This window comes from Zosterops lateralis, assembly GCF_965231275.1.
Source record: "Zosterops lateralis genome assembly, chromosome: 32".
Lineage (NCBI taxonomy): Eukaryota > Metazoa > Chordata > Aves > Passeriformes > Zosteropidae > Zosterops > Zosterops lateralis.
The window spans coordinates 3,237,623-3,251,705 of record NC_139792.1 but is presented as its reverse complement, the minus strand read 5'-3'; positions in this window follow the sequence as shown (position 1 = coordinate 3,251,705).

Here is a 14,083-nt window from a genome sequence, read left to right as displayed (position 1 = left end):
CCCTGGCTGCCCTGGCAACAGCCTTGGGAGCGGGTCCCTGGCTGGGGGCTGTGGGAACCTCTTCCCTCTGGGGCCCAGGGACAGGACTGCAGGGAACGGCTGGAGCTGACTCGGGGCAGCTTTGGCTTGGATCTCAGGAAAAGGTTTTTCCCCCAGAGGCTGCTGGGCCACTGAACAGGCTCCCAGGGAAGGCTCACAGCTCCAGGGCTCTCTGAGCTCCAGCAGCCTTTGGACAACGCTGCCAGGCCCAGGCTGGGATTGTTGGGCTGTCCTGTGCAGGGCCAGCAGTTGCACTCCCGGATCCTGATGGCTCCCTCCCAACTCAGCCCATTCTGGGATCCCTTCTGGCATCCCCTGGCCCTGGCAATGGCACTGCAAATGGTTGCCATGGCAAGGGACTCTGGCCCCAGGCCTGAGCTGGGATGCTCAAGAGCCCTGTGGGCAGAGGCAGTCCCAGCCATGCCATGGGCACATCCCAGGGCACCTTGGGCTGCAAAGGCACCCATCTGTCACAGGCACTCACGGGGGCTCCACGGTGACACCCCAGGAGTGCCCAGGCTGCCAAAGAGCCGGGATGTCCCAGACACTCCCAGGGCGTCCTGTCCTGGGCACAGTGGGAGCTTCAGGCAAAAGCTTCATTTCTTCATTGGGGAAACTCCTGCCGAGTCATGAATGGGAGAATCATACTTAACCCTACATAAAATGCTTTAATGAATATTTGCTCTTCCCACAAGTCACTTGTGATGAAAATGCAAGCAAATCCCAAACATTAATAAACTGACAATACAACAATTATGGTGGCAATTCCAAGTTTCATCCCACAGGAAGGTAAGCATCAATTAACCGCACCAGACCTGGGGGAAATCAAAGCACAGCCTTGCTGGCACAGAGGCTGCTGTGCCCCAGGACACCACGACTTGGCTTCTCTTTGTCCCCACCTGTCATCACTGCCTGCAGTTCTCTGCTCTGCCTGGGGCCTGGGGACACTTTCTCTGTCATGACCCTCAGTGGGACCCATTAAAACTTCAGAAAACCTTGGAGTTGGATTCTGACTTGGAGTTCTGCAAGAGTTTCTACCCGTCCTTCTCAGGGACTGATGTTCAGGGCCTCAGCACAAGCCCCAAGAGGGTCATTAAAGTCCTTGTGCTGTGTCTGTGCTGCTGAGCTGGGCCGGGCTCCTGGCACAGAGGCAGCTCCTGGCAAGGGCAGCGCTGCAGAGAGACAGCTCTGCCCAGGAGCAGCTCCTGTGCACAGCCCAGCAGGGCTGGGGCACTGCCAGGGCATCTCAGGGACACGAGCAGGGCACAGGCAGAGCTCACAGGGGCTCAGCACTGGCAGGGGCTGTGTGCTGTGCCAGAGGGGCTGTGTCACAGCAGCACCTCTGGGGCTGTGTCACAGGGCCCCAGAGCAACTGTGATGTCACAAAGGGGCTGTGTGACAGCACAGAGTGGGTTGTGTGAGGTCACAGATTGGGCTATGACATCACAGAGTTTGTTGTGTGAGGTCATTGAGCAGCTACAGCATCAAAGAGGGGGGTGTGTGACATTGCAGAGCAGGATGTGACATCATGCTGTGGTGTCGTCCCTGAATTTCTTGGTTTCAAAGTGTTTGAGTCTTTGCAGCAGTTTCTCACGCTGCTTCATGTAAACAATATTATATTCTTAGAAATTATCTCTATGTTTTGCATTCTTGTTCTCTTAGAGAGAACTTGACTGATGGTCATATTGACCAATGGAGTCAGGAGGTTGTAACCTCTTTGGGCCAATCTTGGCCCTCTGTACAAAATGTATATAAGCCTTTGGAGTCAGATAATAAAGAGCTTTCCATGTTTCACCAAGCTGCTGCCTGCTGTCCTCTATCAAGGTCCACTCCCACGTCACAACGTGTTGCCCCTCTAAAGACACGGGGTAACATCTGGTGACCCCTCCGTGTCTGGACTGCAGCCGAGTCACATCTGGTGACCCCGGACGTGTGAGAAGAGGGTCTCCAGTGCATCTGGTGACCCCTCCGTGTCTGGACTGCAGCTGGGTCGCATCTGCTGACCCTTTGTGTCTGAACGGCACATCTGGACACTGTCCATGTCTGAACGGACTCCTGACGTGGGAGAACAGGTCACGCCGGTGACCTCTGACTGCCAGAGAAACTGCACGTCGGTGGACCTGTCTGCCCAGCGAGAGACTGAGCTGCTCTGCCTGAGGAATCGTGGTAAGAGATAATGATTTCTAAACCCTCCTCAGATGAGGAAACCCTCATGGTGGACCTTTGCCTTGAGGTCCTGCGGAGACAAGAAGTCTCCTTTCCTGGAGATGCTCTCCAGAATTTGTTCTATTATGCTAGAACTCATGGGTTTTTTTGCAGCCTTGAAGAAGTTTTTTCTACAGCAGAGTGGAAGTCTTTGGGCGACTATCTGCTCCAGGTTTTTTTTGCAAATCGCAGTGTGAAACTTTTGAAATTGATAGCTACCTGGAGCACGCTGGAGAAAGTGCTGCCTAAAGTACAGCCTTGCAGCCCTGAGGACAGCTCCAGCCCCATCGGGCTGGGTGCCAGGGAAGACGGTGGAGTCATTCCTCCTGTTCCTGCCCCTCGGAGACGGGCGGGACAGCCGACCCCCCTTCCTCGCAGCAGCATGGCGGGAAGCCTGCCTGCTCTCAGCACAGCTGCTGAGGCGGGCACGGGGTCTCCTGCGGAGCAGACCCCTCCCCAACCCACGCCTCATCGGCGCTGGAGTGTGGAAAAACTCGGGGCTTGTGAAAGTCCCTCGGGATCAGCCCCCCCTCCCAGCCCCGAGCCGCCGCGGAAAAAGCGGCGACAGAGGGGAAAAATCGCCTCCCCCACTTCCCTCCCCCCCCATGTTTTCCCGGCCTTGGAAGCGCCGGGAGCACTCTCGGATTGGGGGGGCGGGGTGTTTTTTGTGGACTGTCCGCACTGTGGGGCATCGGTGGAATGTTCCGTGCGGCAGGGCAGCGCGGGATCGCGCCGTCCCGGGGCGCCGGGCAGGGCGGCCGTTCCCCCCCGCAGCGGGGATTTGCAGGGCACACACAGGTCCGTGCAATCTGGCGACAGGCCAAGTGCCCCGCCGGAGCGGGGTGGGGCCCTGCCCAGCCTGTGAGGGGCGGGACGGCCCCGAGAAGCGGTGGGGCCGGCCCGGGGCGGGGAATGCAGCCTGCCCAGCCCCCGCGGGAGGGGGCGGCCCCAAGGAGTGAAGGGACCAGCCCAGGGCCACCCCGCACGGACCCGGGGCGGGAGAAAACCCCTCCGCAGCGGCCGGCGCCACCCCTGAGAAAGGGCGGGCCGGCCCGGCGCCGCGCGGTGCAGCCGGGCGGCATCGGAGCCACAGCCGCGGCTCCGCTCGGGAAAGCAGGGCCGGGACACCCTCCCAGCCCCCCCGCGCCTCCCCGTGCCGATCGGGGCACTCCCCCCGCGCCCGTGGGGGCAGCGCTTGGCAGGCGGGACACGCCCCTCCCAGCGCTGCGATCTCCTCCCGCTCCGAGCAGGAGCAGCGCGGCGGAGGCAGCTGCAGCCGATCTGTCAATTTTAAAGGAACAGCGCGGCCACAAGCGGCTGTTCCCCCGTTGTAGAGGGTCCCGGGATGCCGGATCTCCCCCAGTCTCGGGTGATGTCCCAGCCGAGGCTGATGCTGTGAGCAGCCGTGGGTCAGCACGGCGCCCCCTGCAGGGCAGGGATGGATTCCCCAGTTCTGCAGGTGCAGTGAGACAAGGTCTCACCCCTGTCCCTGTGAAGCACACGGGACAGGAATCAGAGGTGCATGATGCCTCATCTAATGCTCAGGCCGGCAAGACTAATGCTCAGGCCAACAAGAAACAAAGAAAGAGAGTGCAAAAAAGAGAAATCACTCCCTTGTTTCTTTGTGGAAGGTGTGGATGGCCAAATCACATGTCAGATGTTTGCCAGGCAAGCCATGTGAAAGGCCAACCTCTGTCAAAAGGGCAGTGGGGTGCAAAGAGGAAGTGTGCTCGGACAGAAGAGTCTTCCCAGTCCCCACAGCCGATGGAGGTTTGTCCAATGGGGAAAGTCCAATCCCACACACACCTCTCCCTGTCAGTGCCCCTGAAGGGACCAAAATTGTTTAATTTATGTTTGAGTTTTCTGTTCACAGGACAAAGAGTCGGTGGTGAGAAGGCAGTTGCTCTGAAGTATTGAGCTGCCTGGATTTCACTGGACTGTTGCTCTGATCAGAGACTGTCCTGGAACGATTTGGAACGGACATTGCGATTTTCTCTTTTGCTGTTTAGCAGCTGGAATGGACTGTCTTTCAAGATCCATTCATCGCCCTTTGTGACTTGTTTGGGAGCTGATGGACCAGGATCATCTGGAAATTTCAACCAGTCCTGGGATGTTCCTGTGTTCTGCATCGAAACAGAACTCTGGGGACTGGAGGTTTTTATAAGTCCTCCAAAAAAGCCGATCCTCAAATGTGAATCTGAATGATTGTTTTCTGTGATTCGTTTGTATCCTGCAGCTATCACTGGCTGATGAATGTCCAATTCCTTGCACGTTCTGGAATGGGTCATTTTGCCCCATCTGCCACAAGGCGGCAAAATATTGTTTGAAAAAACAAACAATGAAAATATTATTTTTTTGTTTGAGCTAATTACTGCTCAATTTCAGCCGCAAAAATGGCAATCAATCATTTTTGTATGAGCTCATTGCTTAATTGATAAATGCAGGCAACAATGCTTGTGAATTTGATGGGTGCAGATTTTTGTAAAATTCATACTCTCAGTATTATGGGAGGAATTTGAATGGAACTTTGCAAGCAGTGTTTTTCTGCCAAATGCTCTGGAGCCATGAGCTGTTGCGAGTGGCAAGAATCCCTTGGATTTCTTTTTTGCGGCCCAAAAATATTCAGAAATTTAGTGCAAGGGCCCACTGTCTTTACAGATGATTTGGGAGGATGAGGTAGGCCAGTGTTCCTTGGAAGGATGATTTTGAGGGCAAGTTTTGGAAGCCCCTGAGGATGGGCAGCCCGTTTGGTTGTAATGGGGCTGCTGTCATGGCATTTCCACAGTTTTCCCAGAAACTTTTTCATTTAGTCACGGATTTAATTTCTGTGGTCGACATGGCACACAGATGGGTTGTTCAATTTAAAGGGAGTCAGCAATGTTGTTTGTTCCATTTGCTGAAGAACCTTTTGTTGTGCCAGAGGCCTGGTTCTTCAAAACAAAAACAGGGAATGCAGGGTGAAGCCCCGCAAATTTAATTGGCAAAGGCTTTGCATGCCATGGAGCACCTTACAGGTGCCACAGAATTTCACTAACCCTGCAATGTGAAAGGCAAGAAACCGTGACCGAATGAAGGTCAACAGAGGAGGAACCACTGGTCCTCCCATGGGAACAGAAATTGAACTGTAGTTCATTTTCTTTTTTCCTTTTTTTTAAGGTAAAAAGGGTGAGATGTCGTCCGTGAATTTCTTGCTTTCAAGTGTTTGAGTCTTCGCAGCAGCTTCTCACGCTGCTTCATGTAAACAATATTGTATTCTTAGAAATTATCGCTACGTTTTGCATTCTTGTTCTCTGAGAGAGAACTTGACTGATGGTCATATTGACCAATGGAGTCAGGAGGTTGTAACCTCTTTGGGCCAATCTTGGCCCTCTGTACAAAATGTATATAAGCCTTTGGAGTCAGATAAAAGAGCATTCCATGTTTCACCAAGCTGCTGCCTGCTGTCCTCTGTGAAGGTCCGCCACCACGTCCCAACGTGTGGCCCCTCTAAAGGTGTGGGGTAACATGGGTCCACCAATGCGAGATGGAGTTGGAGCAGTGCAGGAAGCTCTTCCCACAGTCAGGGCACTCAAAGGGCTTCCTTTACCAGTGCTTCCGTTGGTCTCTGTTAAAGTGAGAGCTCCTAGACAAGCTCTTCCCACAACCGGGATACTCGTAGGGCCAGTCCCTGGTTTGGATCCTCTGGTGACAGATCAGGTTGGATCTCTGGCTGAAGCTCATCCCACATTCCCCACACTTGTGGGGCCTCTCCCCAGTGTGGATGCGCCGGTGCCTGATGAGGGTGGAGTTGTCCTTAAAGCCCTTCCCGCAGGCGGGGCAGCGAAAGGACCTCTCCTCTCTGTGAATCCGTTGATGCTTGAGGAGATTGGAGCTGGTCTGAAACCTCTTCCCACACTTGGGACACCCGTAGGGCCTCTCCCCAGAGTGTCTGCGTTGGTGGGTGAGAAGTTGGGAGCTGCCGCTGAAGCTCTTCCCGCATTCCCCCCACTCGTAGGGCCATTCACTGGTGTGGATCACCTGGTGCTGGATCAGGTTATTGATCTGGCTAAAGTCCTTCCCACACTCCAAGCACTTGTGGGGCTTCTCCCCATCATGAAGCTGCTCAGGGACAACCAGCTCCAAGCCGCGGCTGAAGCTCTGTCCACTTTCTTGGCACAAGATGGGTCTTTCCTCCTCACAGCTCCCTGGGATGGGTTTGGAGCCCCTCCTCCTGCGGGATCTCTGGGGCTTTTCCTCCCCATTGTATTCTTGCACTGTGGGGCTGCTCAAAATGGACTCTTTGAAGAGGTTCTCCCACAGGGATTTGTCCTCCCTGGTCTCCATCCTCAGGTTCTTGTCTGGAGGAGGAAGGACAAGGAGAGGATGGGATTTGCCTCCGTGCCAGAGGGAAGGGGAAGGAAATTCCCTCAGTCCATCCCCAGCAGGATGGTGGTGGCATTGGGGTTGTCCTGCAGCCGGGGGCCGTGCTGGGCTGGGAGATGGAGCAGGAGAGAGGGAGAAAGGGACACAGATTTCCACCTTCCCTGCCTGGATGTCCTGGGCTATCTTCCTCTTCATCGCAGCCTAAAGTAAAAATTAAACTAAAAATGCAGTAGCAAAAAAACCCCAAAAATCTACTGACAGAATCAGAATACAACCTGACACCCAGTTAGTCAGAGGTGTTGGTCGCGCTCTAATCAAATCTTAGCTCCTGTCCTCCTGGAGTGACAGATGTGGTTTTCTTGAAGCAAAGCTCCTCAAGAAGGGTGTAATTTTCTTCTGAAGGTCCAGTGGTGGAGGAAATGAGTCTGGTGCTCCTCTGGAAATCCAGTGGAAACAGGCTGCTTCTGGTGTGCTGAATCTCAGATTATATCCAGGTAGGAATGCTTGGCTCCTCCCTGTGGGAGGAGCATCTCACAATGGGATGATGTTATTTTATCAGTCATGCAGTGAACATCAATGGCCCATTTACAGAAGATGAGCCCCTGGAGGGAGGATGGGTTGTGGAAGAGATAAAGAACACTGCCCCACCTGGTTTTAACAGCTGGGCCATTAACAGAAGATAATCCCTGGAGTTATGAGGGATGGGCCATGGAAGAGATAAAGAACACTGCCCCACCTGGTTTTAACAGATTGGAATGGAATACAAAATTTTGGTTCCATCTTGCATTGCAACCCAAGACTATTGGTCAAATGCATATTCATGAAGACTATACACATTTAAACATTCCTTTGTGTGCACATTTTCTGGGAATTCTTTAGCTTAGTTTTACCCCTGACCTCATCTTCCTAAAGGATGTGCCATAATTCAGATGTGGTTTTGAGACTTTTGTGTTTTATTTCCTCTTGAGGCCACCTGGTCTGTGGTTTGGCAGTTATTGATGGCCAAAGGGTCGGTTGTGGATTCCTCTTGGCGCTTTCTGTGTTATTTGCCTGGGTTTTTTTTTCAATGTTATCTTATTGTCCAGACATTTTACCTGATGTTTTTCTTTGAATCAACATTAGCCATTTCATTATTGTCAGTCACAGTAATACAGGCATCAGTCATTATTTCCCAACCATAGTCACTTCTGCAAAGGTAATCAGCACATTTTAATTTTTTAATAATAATATAGTCTATTAAATAGTATATTTATATTTCTGTTTATATTTGTATTTATGTTTATGTCTATGTTTATGATTATTGTCTTTATATTATGTGCTTATAGTTTTATAAAATAGTCTATTTCAATATTTTGCAATACCATAAACTATAATACATTTATCACACTGAAATATGCAATCTCCACAGGGATTAGGGTATTAACTGCTAAAGGGTGACAAATTAGACTATATCAAAAGTAGTTTAAAAGAGCTTACAAACTGCATTGTGTCAAAATCATTCTCAAAATATTCCTCAAATTTACTCTAAAATATCTCCAAAATAACCTCAAAATACCCCCTAAGTTACCCAGGGAGGTCTAGGAAGGGGGGGAAAGGAAGGGGGAGGGGGAAAAATGGGACTGGGGATGGCGCAGGGGGATATGGGGGGATCTGAAGGTTTCCAAATGTGTCTGGGGGTGTCCCAGGGGGGTCCTGGACTATCCCCAAATGGGTCTGGGGTCTCTGAGGAGTCCCAAATGGGTCTTGGGGTGTCCCAAGGGGTCTCTGAGGAGTTTGGGGGGTCCCAAAGGGCTCCCCAAATGGGTGTGGGGGAGTCCCAGGTGCCCCAAATGGGTCTGGGGTGTCTGGGGTGTCCCAAATGGGTCTGCAGGGATCCCAAGACAGTCTTGGGGGTCCCCAAGTGTCTCCAAAAGGGTCTGGGGTCACCAGGAGGTTCCCCAAATGGGTCTGGGGGTGTCCCAAGGGGGGCCTAGAGGAGTTTGGGGAGGTCCCAAGAGGGTTTGGGGGGGATTCCAGGGGGATCTTGGGGCTCCCCAAATGGGTCCAGGGGTTCCCAAGTGTCCCCAAAAGGCTCTGGGGTCCCCCCCTGCCTCCTTCACCTTGGGTCACCTGGGCAGGGGCTTGGGCAGGATCTTTCAATCACTTGCTACACTTGGGACTTTAAACTACTCTGTTGTCTGAGCTTTCCATTGAATTTATCCTTTAAGGTTTTTTCCCCAAAAGATCAGCACAGAGCCTCCCAGCAGCAGTAACCTCCTGTGACACACAAAATTATGTTGCAATCAGGAATTCTTTCAAGGGCTGCAGCCTGAGCACGTACCTGCTTTCAAAGGAAACAGTGCAATTCAACTACCTACAGGTACTAAACAGAGCTGTGGGGTTTTAATTGTGGGACAGCGTGATGGCAGGAATAAGACCTTTCTTACATGAAAGGAGATGGAAAAAAATACTGTTTAAAAAATGCTGATGAGGACTTTGAGAGATCAAGCTCTAAGTGACTGTGGTATTTGACACCTTTAAATTACCTATACCCCTTTCAGATAATCTGGAAAATCTTTGATGCTGATTATGGGCTGTGATAAATTTATCTGAATCACACTTTTCAGACATTAAGCATTTATAAAATACTGATAAAAGTCATGTAATGAAAACAGTATTGAAGAAGAAAACTGCAAAATCATCAGAGACAAGCATATGCCCCGGCAGAAAACTGAGAAAGTTCTCAAAGTTAAAAAATCTTTACTGACATGGGAAGAAATAAAAACCAACTTCATTCAATTTTACACTCTTGAATGGTTCAAATTCAAAATTCAGAGTATAGGTTGGAAAATCAACCAAGAAAGTCTGCTCTGGTCAAACTCCTGGAGTTCAACAAGCACCTAGAGACTTTCAGCAATCCATCCACAGGTTTTGAAAACCAATCCACAGGGACTGAGAAATCGAGAGACAAGTCTGTTCCAGTGTCTTTGCAGCCTTTGCTGGGAAATCCATGGCCAGCCCCAAGGCCCTGCAAGACCCAGTTATCAACCATCTAAAATTCACACCCTCAACTTGCAGCTGCTCATTTCCCCAGAAACTGAGTTCATTTCTCTTCAGTGCATGTACAGATAGTCATGGCAATGAAGCATTAAAGAGAAGAATATCTCCCAAGGACAATCAGACAAGTCAAAGCCACTGCAGAACTCCAAAGTGAGGAAGTGCAGGCTGGTGCCCTGAGCCAGGCTTGCTGCTGCAGGGCTCTGGGACACAATCACAGAACAACTTGGGGCAGGAGGGGCCTCAGGAGGTGCCGCAGCCCAACCTCCAGAGCACGGCAGGGGCAGCTGAGGGATCAGACCAGGCTGCTCAGGGCTTTATCCAGCAGGGCCCTGAGCAACCCCAGCCATGGAGAGGGCACCACCTCTGTGGGGAGCTGCTGCAGTGCTGAGCTTTCCTTGTGCTCAGCTTCAGGAGCAGCCTGGGCTGCTCTGATTTCTATTTATGCCACTTCAGTTACGGCCCCCAAGCCTCCATCTTAAATCTATGGTTCTAAAGAATTCATCTCTTGTATGTAAACCACAAAGTTTACATTTGCATTTTAAAATACAATACTCAACACAGAGTACAAACCTGTACACTGAAGCAAATGCCCTCAGTACAGAATAATTTCCTCTTCATACTGCTCCTGGGTCTTGTGGCTGAGCTGACAGACTGCACTGCTGCCAGACTTCCAGTCTAGTTGCTGCTCAGGCCACCTCTTTTCTCAAGAAACAGCTGGGTGCAAATGCCAAGAGATGAGTCACATTCAAAGTGCTGCAAAGGCAAGTGAAGTCATTTAGTAACTTTCAGGTTAAAGAAACAAGAGTCCAGTCCTGTGAAATCTGCCAACCCTGCTCATGTGCCCAGGAATTCTGAGCTCGTCTCCCCCTGCCCTGCTGGCCCAGCCCCATCCCGCTGTCGCTGTTTCTTCGGCGCTGCCTTGAGGCTTTTTGCTGCTCTGTGACCCCACACTGCCCTGCCCTGCTGGGACATCCCTGCCATTCCAGCTGCCACTGCACAGCTTCTGATCCCATCCACCAGCCCGGGATTTTTTCCACTCTTCCAGCTTGGTGCTCTCAGGGTCCCAAGAGATTGGACTGCCCCGGGCTTTGTGAAACAATGCCTCCCAAGGTTCCTGGTTGTGTTTGCTATTAATGCTGCAGTCGTTGTTGTTTGTTTGCCTTGTTATATAAACTAGCAAAGAATTGTTCTTCTTAACCTCATCCTCCTGCCTGAAAGCCCCATTTCCTTTTCTAAATTATATTAATTTGGAGGGAGGGGGTTTGAATTCTCCATTTCTAGGGAGGCCCTGCCCCTCCCTAGCAGATCCCTGTCTTTCAAACAAAGACAGCCTTTCATGTGTCCTCAGTACTCCTAGCATGCATCCTTGTAATTCCTTCAATCTGCTCATTTAGCACAGTCCTGGTGTTCTGTTAGGCCAGGAGACCTGTTAGAAATAACTGTGTAGTTCTTGGTTTTCACACTTATATCCTCGCTTTTGCAAATTATTTTGACACAGTGCAGTTTGTAATCTCTTTTAAACTGCTTTTGATATATTCTAATTTGTCACCCTTTAGCAGTTAATACCCTAATCCCTGTGGAGATTGCATATTTCAGTGTGATAAATGTATTATAGTTTATGGTATTGCAAAATACTGAAATAGAGTTATAAAACTATAAATATATTATATAAAGACAATAATCATAAATATAAAAATAAACATAAATATAAATACAAATGTAAACAACAATATAAACATACTATTAAATAGACTATATTAATATTAAAAAATTAAAAACTGCTAATTACCTTTGCAGAAGTGACTATGGTTGGGAAATAATGACTGATGCCTGTATTTCTGTAACTGACTGACAATAGTGAAATGGCTAATGTTGATTGAAAGAAAAACATCAGGTAAAATGTCTGGACAATAAGATAACATTGAAAAAAATCCCAGGCAAATAACACAGAAAGAGCCAGGAGGAATCCACCACTGACCCCCCCTTGGCCATCAATAACTGCCAAACCACAGACCAGGTGGCCTCAAAAGGAAGTAAAACACAAAAGTCTCAAAATCACATCTGCATTATAGCACCTACTTTAGGAAGATGAGGTCAGGGGTAAAACTAAGCTAAAGAATTCCCAGAAAATGTGCACACAAAGGAATGTTTAAATGTGTATAGTCCTCATGAATATGCATTTGACCAATAGTCTTGGGTTGCAATGCAAGATGGAACCAAAATTTTGTATTCCATTCCCATCTGTTAAAACCAGGTGGGGCAGTGTTCTTTATCTCTTCCACAACCCATCCTCTCTCCAGGGGCTTATCTTGTGTTAATGGGCCATTGATGTTCACTGCATGACTGATAAAAGTAAATCATCCCATTGGGAGATGCTCCACCCACAGGGAGGAGCCAAGCATTCCCACCTGGATATAAACCACACCAGAAGCAGCCTGTTTCCACTGGATTCCCAGAGGAGCACCAGACCCATCTACACCACCACTGAACAGGAAAACTACACCCTTCTACAAGGTCGTTGCTTCAAGAAAAGCACATCTGTCACTGCAGGAGGACTGCAGCCACAAACACCCTGACTCAGGTTGTATTCTGACTCTGTCAGTGTTTTGGGGTTTTTTTGGGGTTTTTTTTGTTTTTTTTTATTTGCTACTGCATTTTTAGTTTAACATTTTACTTTAGGCTGCAATGAAGAGGAAGATGACCCAGGACAGCCAGGCAGGTGAGGAGGAAGTCAGTGCCCATTTCCCCCTCTCTCCCGCTCCATCTCCCAGCCCAGCACGGCCCCCGGCTGCAGGACAACCCCACTGCCAACACTGTCCTGCTGGGGATGGACTGGGGGGATCTCCTTCCCCTTCCCTCTGGCACGGAGGCAAATCCCATCCTCTCCTTGTCCTTCCTCCCCCAGACAAGGAGCTGAGGATGGAGACCAGGGAGGACAAATCCCCACAGCAGAACTTCGTGCAAGGGGCCGTTTTGAGCCGCCCCTTGGGATTTTTGGGGGGATTTTTTGGGGGGAACTTTTGGGGGATTTGGGGAAATTTGGGATTTTTTAATGGAAATTTTGGGGATTTTGGGACAAAATTTGGGGATTTTTCAAGGAAATTTGGGGATTTAGAAGGAAAATTTGGGGTTAAAGGGAAGAAGTTGAAGATTTAGAGGGGAAAAAAATTGGGATTTTTGGAGGAAAATTTGCGGATTTTGGGGCAGATTTGGGGTAAAAATATTGAGATTTTTTTAAAGTAAAATTTGGAGGGTTTGGGATTTGGGGGTTTTTGGTTAAATTTGGGGAGTTGGGGTCAGAACTTGCATTTTTTTGGGTTTTTTAAGGGATTTTAGGTAATTTTTGTGGGTTTTTTTTGGGGGGGGGGTTTGGGGGTGTTTTGGGATTTTAGGGGGGGCGGTTTGGGATTTTTGGAGGGCTTTTTGGGAACCCAGGGACAGGATTTGGGGGTTTTGTGTCAGTTTTTGGGATTTTTTCTGAGGTTTTGGGTCACAATTCAGGATTTTTTGGGTTTCTGGGTCAGGATTTGGGTTTCTGGGTCAGTTTTGGTATTTTTGGGTCAGAATTTGGGGTGGGTTTTTTTTGTTTTTTGAGGTTTTGGGGTCAGAATTTCTGATTTTGGGGTCATTTTTTGGGATTTTTGAGTAATTTTTTTGGCTTTTTTATTTTGGGGGGGTTTTGGGTCAGAATTTGGGATTTTTGGCTCATTTTGGGTATTTTCTTTTTGGAATTTGGGGGATTTCTGGGTCAATTTTTGGGGGGGTTTTGAGAGAATTTTTGGGGGTTTTGGGTAATTAGGGGGATTTTTGGGTCATTTTGGGGTTTTTTGGGGATTTTTTTGTGTTTGGGGAAAGAATTTCTGGTTTTGGGGTCATTTTTTGGGATTTTTGGCTCATTTTTAGGGATTTTTGGTGGCTTTTTGGGCTTTTTTTTGGGATCTTTGGGTCATTTTGTGGCTTTTTTTAATTTTTTGGGGTTTTTGGATCAGAATTTGGGATTTTGGGATCATTTTTGGGGTTTTTTTGCATCAGAATTTGGGATTTTTTATTTTTGGAGATTTTTGTGTATTTCTTTTTTTTGCTTTTTATTTTTGGGGGGTTTTTGGCTCATTTTAGGGGTTTTTTTGGGGATTTTTGGGTCATTTTTTGCCTTTTTTATTTTTGGGGGTCTTGGGTCAGAATTTGGGATTTTTGGCTCTTTTTTGGTTTTTTTTTTTGCATCAGAATTTGGGTGGTTTTTTTATTTTTAGGGATTTTTGGGGTCTTTGTTTGTTTGGTTTTTTTATTATTATTAGTTTTGGGGGTTTTGGCTCATTTTAGGGGTTTTTTTGGGATTTTTGGGTAAATTTTAGGGATTTTTTGGGGTCATTTTTCCTGGTTTTGGGTCATTTTGGGGGGTTTGGGGTCATTTGGTTTTTTTTTTTTTCATGTTTTGGGT